The sequence below is a fragment of the Helianthus annuus genome, chromosome 12 (assembly GCF_002127325.2).
Source record: "Helianthus annuus cultivar XRQ/B chromosome 12, HanXRQr2.0-SUNRISE, whole genome shotgun sequence".
Lineage (NCBI taxonomy): Eukaryota > Viridiplantae > Streptophyta > Magnoliopsida > Asterales > Asteraceae > Helianthus > Helianthus annuus.
This window is the reverse complement of record NC_035444.2, coordinates 86,172,200-86,184,189: the sequence shown is the minus strand read 5'-3', so window position 1 is coordinate 86,184,189 and position 11,990 is coordinate 86,172,200. Positions and strand designations below refer to the sequence as shown.

The following is an 11,990-nucleotide window of genomic DNA, read 5'->3' as shown; positions in this document are numbered from 1 at the left end:
AAGTTTTGCATGTTTTCAATAAATTAGCATGTCGTGTTATGGAATGGATTTTTGATTTCGCATGTGTATAGTCCCCCATTTTGCATATTTTAAGCAATTCAATGTCAAACATGCGATATTATACATAATATATGCGAAATTAAAAACATTAATGTTATATAACAAGTCTAAATATGTCGCAACCCCCGATCCCTATTCATGGGAGCGGGCGGCCGCGAGCCAGTTTCGATGGTATCCTGTTATTGTCTAATTTGGCAGCGGAATTTTCATCAGCATCGTAGTTAGGAAATATTTTATCAGAGTAAAATACCACATTTCCATATCATTAAACACATGGGTAAAACCCAAGTTTTTAATACACACATTTTCATAGGGATACACCCTATTTTATTGAATAAAAACATCTATTTATTTTCAGGTAACTTTATTGCCGCTTTTCCAAGCCTTCAGTGCTGTCCAGCTGGCTTCTATTTGGCTTTTACATCTTGTTACCTAAAACGTGTTTTAAAAACATTTTGTCAGTGGAAAATACTGGTGAGTAAATCCCAGTTCAATCAAGTTTAAGTAAAAACTACTGTACAGTATTGAGGGCGATCTCGCAATTACATTTGTTTCCAAGTTATATCAATTATCACCCGTGGTACTGCCATACTCAACTTGTGGAAGTGTTACTCCTTGACCAGGTGGTAACAAATTTTGTATACAAAACCCCAACATACCCACAATAATTATATTCTTACAAATACTCAATAACTGCTTAGTATATATTTAATTAAGTGAGGTATTGTAAAACATTTAACAAAAAGAGGATTGCTCACATTGTTGTCTTAGATTATCCTTTATGGTTTCCTAGGAATAATCTATAAATTACACAAATGCATACGTGTTAGTATAATAACCCAATTTAACATTAGTAATACCCTCCCCGAGACGGCATTCCAGCGACTACGTCGGGCTGAACCACGACAACCGTTACGGAACCCTAGATCAATCGGGCAGAGTATCTAATATGTCTCCAGGGGTTATAATACTTACATCGTAGCAGAACCTCACTATTTAGGGGGGGGGGGATATTAGACCCGAGTATAATGCCCACTATAAGAAAATTTAAGAGAAAGAAATGATTTTGAACGAATTCGACTGAGATCCGATGGCTCCTTTATATAGGGCCTGATTTCAGCTTTTACGCGGCCTGCGTATGCGTAGACAAGGGTCTACGCGGCCCGCGTCAACCCCAGGTCAACGTGTAGCTCGTCCGGATCAGCTAGTAGGCTCGACACGATGATGACACGTGTCGGCCTGGGGTGTTGCCGCGTTCTTGGTCTCTCGCGGCCCGCGTAAGCTTAAGGGGTGGCTTACGCGGCCCACCTGAACCCCTAAAATTCAAATTTTTATCATTTTTATTAATATTTAAGGTATTCGGGGCCCGTTTTCACGTATGGGGTGTATTTTAGGACATATTGGGATATTTTAAATATTTTTAGAGGTCGGAAAATTTATGAGGGTGTCGGTTTACGTTAGGGTTGTTATATCCTCCACACCTTGTTTTAGAGCTCGTCCTCGAGATCTACTGGAACAAGTGTGGATATTTCCTTTGCATTTCTGATCCAAGCTCCCATGTATACTCAGGTCCTCTTTTGGAGTCTCACTTCACTTTGACCAGAACAAATCTCTTATGCTTGAGATTCTTAACTTTTCTATCTTCAATTTGTAGAGGCATTTCTACAAATTTAAATTGTTCATTTACCTCTATATCCTTAAGAGGCACTATGAGTGATTCATCAGCTAGGCATTTCTTGAGATTAGATACATGAAATAAATCATGTATTCCTGCCATTTCCTCTGGAAATTGTAGCTGATAAGCTACAAGTCCTATTTTTCTAATAATCTCAAAAGGTCCAACATATCTGGGACTTAGCTTCCCTCGTTTGATGAATCTTACCACTCCTTTCCAAGGAGAGACTTTTAACAATACTTTGTCACCTACCTGGAATTCTAACGGCTTACGTTTGTTATCAGCGTAGCTCTTCTGTCGATCATGTGCTGCTTTCAGTCGTTCCTTGACTTGAATGATCTTATCGGTTGTTTCCTGCACTATCTCAGGTCTAGATAGTTGCTTTTCCCCAATTTATGCCCAACAGACTGGGGTTCTGCACTTTCGTCCATAAAGTGCTTCGAATGGTGCAGCATTGATACTTGTGTGATAACTGTTATTATAAGAAAATTCTATTAAAGGTAAATGATCGTCCCAATTACCTCCGAAATCAATTACACAAGCTCTAAGCATGTCTTCCATTGTCTGAATTGTCCTTTCGCTTTGTCCGTCCGTTTGAGGATGGTAAGCTGTGCTTAGATTCAACTTGGTTCCCATTGCTTTTTGGAAACTTGCCCAAAAATGAGAGGTAAGACGGCTATCCCTATCAGAAACAATTGATAAAGGTATTCCATGTAATGAAACAATTTCATTTACATACAATTTGGCTAACTGTTCCATACTGAAAGTTTCCTTCATTGGTAAGAAATGAGCTGACTTGGTTAGCCTATCTACAATCACCCAGATTGTATCATTACCTTTTCTTGTTTTGGGTAATTTGGTAACAAAATCCATTGTTATCAATTCCCATTTCCAAACTGGCATTGCTAGCTGTTGCAGTAATCCTGAGGGTTTCTGATGTTCAGCTTTAACTTGTGAACAAGTTAAACACTTAGAAACATAAGCTGCTATATCTTTCTTCATTCCTATCCACCAGAAATTTTTCCTTAAAATCCTGGTACATTTTATCACTTCCTGGATGCATTGTATACTTAGACTTATGGGCTTCTTCTAATATACGGTGACGTAGGTTTCCTAATTTAGGTATCCACATTCTCTTTTCATGGAATCTCCAAATTCCATCTGTTCCTTGTTTTAATTATTTAATTATTCTTTTTAATTTTTCAGTATCATCTTTGATTACTGATTCTTGTGCTTTTCTGATCTGATCATTTAAATCTGCTTGTAGATTTAATTTAAGAGAACGTACCCTTTTTGGCTTTTCGTGATACTTTCGGCTTAAAGCGTCAGCCACTACATTGGCTTTCCCTGCATGATACTGGATATTACAATCATAATCACTAAGAATCTTCATCCAGCGTCTTTGTCTCATATTTAACTCTTTTTGCACAAAAACATACCTTAAACTCTTATGATTTGTGAATATGGTAAACTTACTACCATGAAGGTAATGTCTCCAAATCTTAAGGGCAAAAATTATGGCTCTTAATTCTAGATCATGGGTTGAATAATTTTCTTCATGATTCTTAAGTTGTCTAGATGCGTAAGCTATAACCTTTTGACGTTGCATCAACACACATCCATAGCCTAACTTAGAAGCGTCACAATAGACTACAAAGTCTTCAGTTCCTTCTGGTAACGCTAATATGGGTGCATGGGCCAATCTTTGCTTAAGGATTTTAAAGGCTTTTTCCTGTTTTGGTCCCCATTCAAACTTAATGGATTTACATGTTAACTTGGTTAAAGGGATGGCTATTCTAGAAAAATATCGAATAAATCTTCTATAATAACCGGCTAATCCTAAGAAACTTCTAACCTCGGTTGGTGACTCAGGAGTTTTCCATTTGGTAATTGCTTCGATCTTTGTTGGATCCACATGAATTCCTTCCTGATTAACTAAGTGTCCAAGAAATTGTACCTGTTCTAACCAAAACTCGCACTTTGAAAACTTAGCGTAAAGCTTTTCCTTTCTTAATAGATTTAAAAGTGCATGCAAATGCTTTGCATGATCCTCTTTACTCTTAGAGTAAATTAGAATATCATCAATAAAAACAATTATGAATTTATCTAAATATGGCTTACATATTCGGTTCATCATGTCCATAAATGCAGCTGGGGCATTGGTTAAACCAAATGGCATGACAGTAAATTCATAATGGCCAAACCTTGTTCTAAATGCGGGTTTAGGAATATCCTCTTCCTGTACCTTTAGTTGATGATATCCCGATCTTAAATCGATTTTAGAGAAAAATCGAGATCCTTGCAGTTGATCAAATAGATCATCGATCCTCGGTAATGGATACCGATTCTTAATTGTGACCTGGTTCAATTCACGGTAGTCAATGCACATACGCATTGATCCGTCCTTCTTTTTGACAAACAAAATCGATGCTCCCCATTGCGATGAGCTTGGCTGTATGAATCCTTTTTCTAACAATTCGTCTAACTGTTTATTCAGTTCCTGCATTTCAGCGGGTGCCAAACGATAAGGCGCTTTGGCAATCGGTGCCATTCCTGGTAACAGATGGATTCTGAATTCAACTTCCCTGTCTGGCGGTAATCCTGGCAATTCATCTGGAAAAATATCTGAAAACTGGGACACTACTGGAATGTCTTTTAGTTCTTTTCCTTTAGTGTTAGTGATTATAGAAATCAAATACACTATAGATCCTTTTCTTATATAACTTTCAGTTTTCATCACAGAGATGAATTTAGTGGATCTAGATGTTTTATCTCCTTTAATTGTGATCTTTTCACCCCTTGGTGAATTTACTTGGATTAACTTTTGATCACATAAAATACTGGCTTTATTGGCTATTAACCAATCCATTCCTAATAAAACATCAAATCCTGCCAGATTCATTGGGTAAAGGTTTGCAATAAATTTTTGGTTAAAAATTTCTATTCTTGCTCCCTGCAAGATTTCAGAAATCCTAACGGTTTCTCCATTTGCTGTCTCTACTAGACATTCTTGTGGTAGTTTAGTTAGTGATTGACTTAGAAGTTTGCAAAACGAAGTATTAATAAAACTTTGGTTTGCACCAGACTCAAATAATACTTTAGCAAAAATATCATTAACTAAAAACGTACCAGCTATGACTTCTGGAATCATCTTGGCTTCATCTGCAGTCAGAACAAATGCTCTAGCATTTTTAGTGTTCTTGTTGTTTGCAGGTGGAGCTAACTTCGGACAATTTGGCTTGATGTGATCTTTTTCTCCACAATTGAAGCACAGTCCATTACTAGATTTCCTCCTGCAATCTTCTTCCTTGTGTCCTGGTGCCTTGCAGTAATTGCAGTAAGTGGAGCATCTTCCTGAATGCTTCTTCTTGCAAATCCTGCAGTATGGTGCAGAGGTAGAACCTACATTCCTACGGTTGGAATTCCCATAACGGAATTCTTGAGTAAGCCTTTGGGTTAGGTTTCTCCTCTAGTCTTCTTCTCTAGTACGCACTAGTTCATCAGTCAAGGTATTGGCTAGTTCTACAGCTTCTTCTATAGTTTGGGATCTTACTGCCTTGACTACATGCCTAATCTCCCCGATTAATCCCCAGATGTATCGAGAGATTAATACCGGTTCAGGTGATGCAAGGGTTGGTACTATTCTAGCATATTCAAAGAATGTGGTAGTGCACCCCTTACTATCTACCCCGGTCATTCTAAGGTTCATAAACTTATTTGTTATCTGTTTCTTTTCATTGGGAGGGCAGAATTTCCTTTCTACCATATTTTTAAACTCCTCCCATTCCATGTTATAAACTTTATCACTTCCCCTTGACTGGAGGATAGTGTTCCACCATTCTAAGGCTGAATTTTTAAACAGATTAGAAGCAAACGTTATCTTGTCTTCTTCTGCACACTTACTTATTTTTAGAACGGCCTCAGTTTTCTCTATCCAGCGTAGAGCTGCAATGGGCCCTTCATTGCCCGAGAATTCTATTGGTTTGCAAGACCAGAATTCTTTATAAGAACAACCATAAGGCATGGTTCTTCTTCTTTTGGGAATGGGCACTTGAAGTACGGGTCCATTGTTCATGCTGTGTTCTGGTTCAATTGGTCGCTTACTGCTATGCTTACTTTTATTATCTGCTTCCTTAACATTTTGGATAATAAATGGCATTGCATCTTTGATTCCTTGTGCCACTATGTGTTGGATGTCACTATTATCCACTTGGTTTCCATCGTTATTGTTGTTCGGATTCTCATTATTCAGATTATCGTTATTTGAGTGGTTATCATTCTGGTTTTCTTGATTCACTTCGTTGTCCATCTGAATTTTAAACATTTATCACATATTAATATCACCAATAATATTTGAATATAGCCAATCACATGACACACACTTTGGTCAAAAGCGTCGAGCATTGCGACTTTACTCTATTCATATAGTATGCATCTATTACACACAAGTACTGAAATAAAAATTACAATACCGACTGAAATTTAAAGTTACATTACTAATAATAGGCATCCGTGGTTTTTTTTAAACACACATATTATTATATTATATATTATTATTATTATTTCTACCGTCTCCACCATCGATTTAAGGATATGGATTCATCCAAAAATCCATATTGCGCTCATCGTATTTCCATACGAGACGCTCTCCCACCTGTCGCATTCTCTCATTGCTTTCTAAAATTTCCTCACCAAAAGTCCTAAGTTCTTGTACATTGTCTGCACTCATTGGGGGTGCTGGTTCCTGGTACGGGGCCTGGTATGGGTAAGGATTCTCTAAGATCTCCCTAATGTACGCATCATTATCGAAATAGGGATCTAGAGGATCTAACCCTGGGGTAGGCTCCTAGATTGGGCATGGGCAAATCTTCATGTATCGGGTAGCGTTGCACATAGTCCCTAACGTCATCCCACCAGGGGTCGTAGTTTGGGTCTAGGGGATTTGGTGCAGGCACCCTAGGTATTTCTTTCGGATTGAAATCATGCATTTCTACTTGGTTTTTCAGGGTTTTTTTTATCTCCATGGGTTGCTCAGGAATTTGTGGTTGTGGTTGGGGTCAAGCATTTGCTCCAGATTTGGGTCAGCTGCAGTGGTTGCTAAAATATGGATATTGGCTATACCCCTATTTAGCATATCCTGGGCATATGCATCAGTTTCTTTTTTAGCTGCGGCTAGTGCTCTCTGGTCTTGTAACTTTTTCATACGTTTCCTACGCTCATGTGCTCCCCTACTGAACCATCCCCTCTTTTTCTGAGGAAATGACTCTTCGGATTGAGCCTTAAATACGAATATTCCTTCTTCTGTATCAGCAGAGTACCCCGAGAGGGCAGGCTGAGAATAGGCACCTTCGCTCCTAGGCGAACCAGACAATTGACGGTACACGTCAGATGGTCCTTGGTCGCTCATACTGTAAACTAACAAATAGTCAGATAACACATAACAAGAAAATACAATTATACATGTATTCCCGTTATTTATTTCCTAACACTTTGTATTTTGATGTCAGCAGAACACTTCTATGGCTGAATCAGTGGCATAGCTCTGATACCACCTTCTGTCGCAACCCCCGATCCCTATTCCCGGAAGCGGGCGGCCGCGAGCCAGTTTCGGTGGTATCCTGTTATTGTCTAATTTGGCAGCGGAATTTTTCATCAGGACCGTAGTTAGGAAATATTTTATCAGAGTAAAATACCACATTTCCATATCATTAAACATATGGGTAAAACCCAAGTTTTTAATACCCACATTTTCATAGGGATACACCCTATTTTATTGAATAAAAACATCTATTTATTTTTAGGTAACTTTATTGCCACTTTTCCAAGCCTTCAGTGCTGTTCAGCTGGCTTCTATTTGGCTTTTACATCTTGTTACCTGAAACGCGTTTTAAAAACATTTTGTCAGTGGAAAATACTGGTGAGTAAATCTCAGTTCAATCAAGTTTAAGTAAAAACCATTGTACAGTATTGAGGGCGATCTCGCAATTACATTTGTTTCCAAGTTATATCAATTATCACCCGTGGTACTGTCATACTCAACTTGTGGAAATGTTACTCCTTGACCAGGTGGTAACAAATTTTGTATACAAAACCCCAACATACCCACGATAATTGTATTCTTACAAATACTCAATAACTGTTTAGTATATATTTAATTAAGTGAGGTTTTGTAAAAACATTTAACAAAAAGAGGATTACTCACATTGTCATCTTAGATCATCCTTTATGGTTTCCTGGGAATAATCTATAAATTACACAAATGCACGCGTGTTAGTATAATAACCCAATTTAACATTAGTAATACCCTCCCCGAGATGGCATTCCAACGACTATGTCGGGCAGAACCATGACAGCCGTTACGGAACCCTAGATCAATCGGGCAGAGTATCTAATACGTCTCCAGGGGTTATAATACTTACATCGTAGCAGAACCTCACTATTTAGGGGGGGGGGTATTAGACCCGAGTATAATGCCCACTATAAGAAAATTTGAGAGAAAGAAATGATTTTGAACGAATTCGACTGAGATCCGATGGCTCCTTTATATAGGGCCTGATTTCAGCTTTTACGCGGCCCGCGTAAGCGTAGACAAGGGTCTACGCGGCCCGCGTCAACCCAGGTCAACGTGTAGCTCGTCCGGATCAGCTAGTAGGCTCGACACGATGATGACACGTGTCGGCCTGGGGTGTTGCCGCGTTCTTGGTCTCTCGCGGCCCGCGTAAGCTTAAGGGGTGGCTTACGCGGGCCGCCTAAACCCCTAAAATTCAAATTTTTATTATTTTTATTAATATTTAAGGTATTCGGGACCCGTTTTCATGTATGGGGTGTATTTTAGGACATGTTGGGATATTTTAAATATTTTGGGAGTGTCGAAAAATTTATGAGGGTGTCGGTTTACGTTAAGGTTGTTATAAAATATTCAACAGAAATCCAACATCAAACAAGTTTACTAGTCCTTTCCAATAAATGCACTCAACCTAGCTGGGATTATTTGCTCCAAATCTTTCATATACTTTTCTTTGTCTGGCCTTTTATCGAAAGCATTTGCCTTTTTAATTACTAGTGCACGATGCATGTTGTGTTCGGATAGAATGATTTTACTTTGATATCTGTGCCTAAGGAGATGAAGTTGTGAATTCTGTCTGTTGTTTACTTCATCTTCTTTCACAAGCCCAGTCACCCATGGTGTTTTCTCTCCTTTGTATGTTTCCATGTGACGCATCGTAAACACTCCACAGTCTACGCCGTTATTCTCCATCCTCCAATCCATCTCTTTTCTTTCTATCACTGAGGTTGCAAGTTCTTCTATAGTCGATGTTGGTTTTAAAGCCTTTCGTAGGTATAAAACCAATACCCTTCTCTGTAACATAGCAACATTGTGTCAGTAGCTTTTATATAAAATATAACATGTATATGAAGAAGTTTTTGTATTACTAGTGTGTCTGGAAGCCCTTGTATCTATCCTTAAACTCTTGTTCAGCGGCTGAATTGTCAATCAGCTCAATTTTGCTGGTTTTCAAGTGGAAGCACAAGACATAGAAGTGGTCACCTTAAAGTACCGGAATAAACACCAGGTCAACCGAATCAAGTTTTTTGACCTCATATTTTAGTATGATGTCTTCAAAATTTGAGGCAAATATGTTTAGACGTCTGTCGTCTGTGTATTTCTCCTCGTTGTAAAAGATATTCGGCTGTATGTTATGTAATTAGAATCAAAGTTAAGTAATGTATTAAAAGGTATCTAAACATGCGAAATTTGTACATGCAAAATAATGTGTGAATTTTTTCACATGCGAATTGTATGTATAACATATGCGAAATGACAATAGTATGCGAAATCATTGAATATTCATTTTCTCTTTTAATTTCAAATGCCAATATGTTTAGAAAATCATACCATCATTGTGCTAAACAAGTAGAGTCTGTATGGTGATGATTTTCTATCCCTCTTCTTCTCTTCAAGGTTTAGAACATCCACAAATGCATCTATCCCGTTTGATGCTACGTACTGACCCCTGTAGAAGCTTTCAAAGATACATTTCAATGTGTAAACCCCAGTTTTTGATCGGTAAAGTTCATCTCTGCCAGGCAAAAAATAAATAATTAATATTTTTGAGTGTATATATTTAGATGTTTGTTAGTTGATATAACCATTTTACTTACTCTATGTCTGCAAATGTAGCAAATGTATATCGGATCACACTCAATTCTTGATTCAAGAGTGCTTCGTGCATGTTTACCACTCTGTTGCAGTAAGGGGAACAAAATGCGTCTCCAAGCTCTGCACATCTTTTCTCAGCTCAAATTTTGGCTGCTTCTATTGTCTTATAAAGGAGTTCTTTTAACCCCTTTGGTAGAACTTGTTTTGGAACTTGCTTTGGCTTTGTGTTTTTTCTCCCCCTAGCTGGTTTTTTTCCTTTATTTTCTTCCAGGCTGGGTCCCAGGCTCAAAAGCAACTCAACTTACTGCAATTCCTCAGCCGTCACTTGAGGGCATTCAACTTCCAGTTCCTTCTCAACTTCGATACCCGAATCGGTTTGCTGAGGGTCTTTTTGTGTAGTTTCTCCTAAAGAAACTACTTCCAATTCTGGCTCTTTTTCTTGAACTTTTTCTTGAATGTTTTGTGTAGATTCTGCCAAGTTCACTGTTTCTTCGATAACAGTTTCGTTTTCACCACTTTCTGCAGGCCAGAGTAATTTAAGAAATATAATATTTTGTTCTTTTTAATTTTTTTTTCTAATATAAAGTGTTTTTTTACCCTTGAAAGGTGGTTTGTAAGCGTATACACCCGTTTCGACAGTTTGAATGTTTGCAATTAGTGTGTCTGTCACTCCTCCATCATCTTTATTTGTCAATCCTTCATCATCTGGCTGCAGTACCCCTATAGATACAAATTATTGAATTTTAATATATCAGAATCAAAATCGCATGCTATACATGACATTGCATGCGAAATCAAAATGTGAAGTGTTTGTATGAAATCGCATGTGTTTTTTAAAGGTTTCGCATGTGTATATGAAATGGTGATTTTTTTAACATAAATTCGCATGTGTTAATTTGAAATCACATGTTTTACCTTCTGATGCCATTTGTACCAAAACATTGGATATTACTTGTTGAGCTTCTTCATTCTGTCTACTTTTTTCGTTTGTAGTGTCTACATATGGAACTTCAGAAGCTGCATTTTCATGCTGTTGATGATCATCAGAGGGTGCAGTTTCATGCTCTTGAACCGAATCAGGCGGCACACAAATGGGATTATTCCGAAGTGTCTCATCTCACTGCTTACAGGCCTCCATAATCTCCGGATCCCAAAAACACTTAGTTTTTGCTTCTGAAACTAAGTTGTTCATCCCTTGAACATCTTGAACCATTTTAATGTATTTTTTGACATTGGCTTTCATTTTTTTCAACAGGTTCTGTAATATTTTTCGAGTTAAGATACTATCAATTCAAATGTTAAATATAAATGGATTAAGTGAAATTAATATTTTTTTGCGCTTACCTTTTTGTTGGTTTTCGAAGCCTCTCGATCTCATTCATGGGCTGTGTCGTAGATTACCGATGGTGAAAGTTGAACAGGAGTGTTGCAAGAATCCATCATTTTCTGTGTCTGTGTTCCAACTCCCATCTCAAGGTTCAACTAAGACATTTCATGGATTTCAAAACTTAAATCCAGCATATCATCAATGTTCTCGTTATCGTTTGGCTCTTCCTCGGTTTCTACATTTTGTACTGCACGTGCAGTCCTTCTTTTGTACCTTATTGTGGTGTCAACTGGTGGTCGTAGTGTATACTCCTTCGTTGATCAACCCTCTTCTTCTTCATTTTCACTCTCACTTGATGTCCACACAGGTCCGTTATCCGAAATATGCTCTTCGACTATATCAATCTCTGAATATGTGATATAACGGATAACCGGTATCTCCACGACTTTCTCAAACAGTTTAAGCCTCTTGTTGTACTCATGCGTGTACAGAATTTGTATAAATCGTAAGATCAAACAAAATTATTTTTAAAATCGTATGTATCATTTAATTATATAACAGAACAAACTAGTCTTTTAAATATGTTATCAAATGTAGTAATGCATACCGTAAGAAAGGCAACAGGCCCCACGAACTGTATTTTATAGTTCTTCCAGCCTGCTCGTGTACGACGCAAAGTGTCAAGTAGATATGAGCACCAATCTAGATTTTGTATTTCCTCAACAGCCTCTACACCAAGAAAACATCTATCATTTGCAGTTGTTGCC

The 11,990-nt window shown here is 37.8% G+C and overlaps 1 long non-coding RNA gene across 1 annotated transcript; it reads left to right on the top strand.

Moving 5' to 3' along the window:
• Positions 1-10,338: 10,338 nt before the first annotated feature.
• On the top strand, positions 10,339-11,237 carry LOC110896889. Its single transcript, XR_002568254.1, has 2 exons — positions 10,339-10,427; positions 10,503-11,237. It is a non-coding gene; the product is annotated as an uncharacterized LOC110896889 (long non-coding RNA).
• Positions 11,238-11,990: the final 753 nt, after the last annotated feature.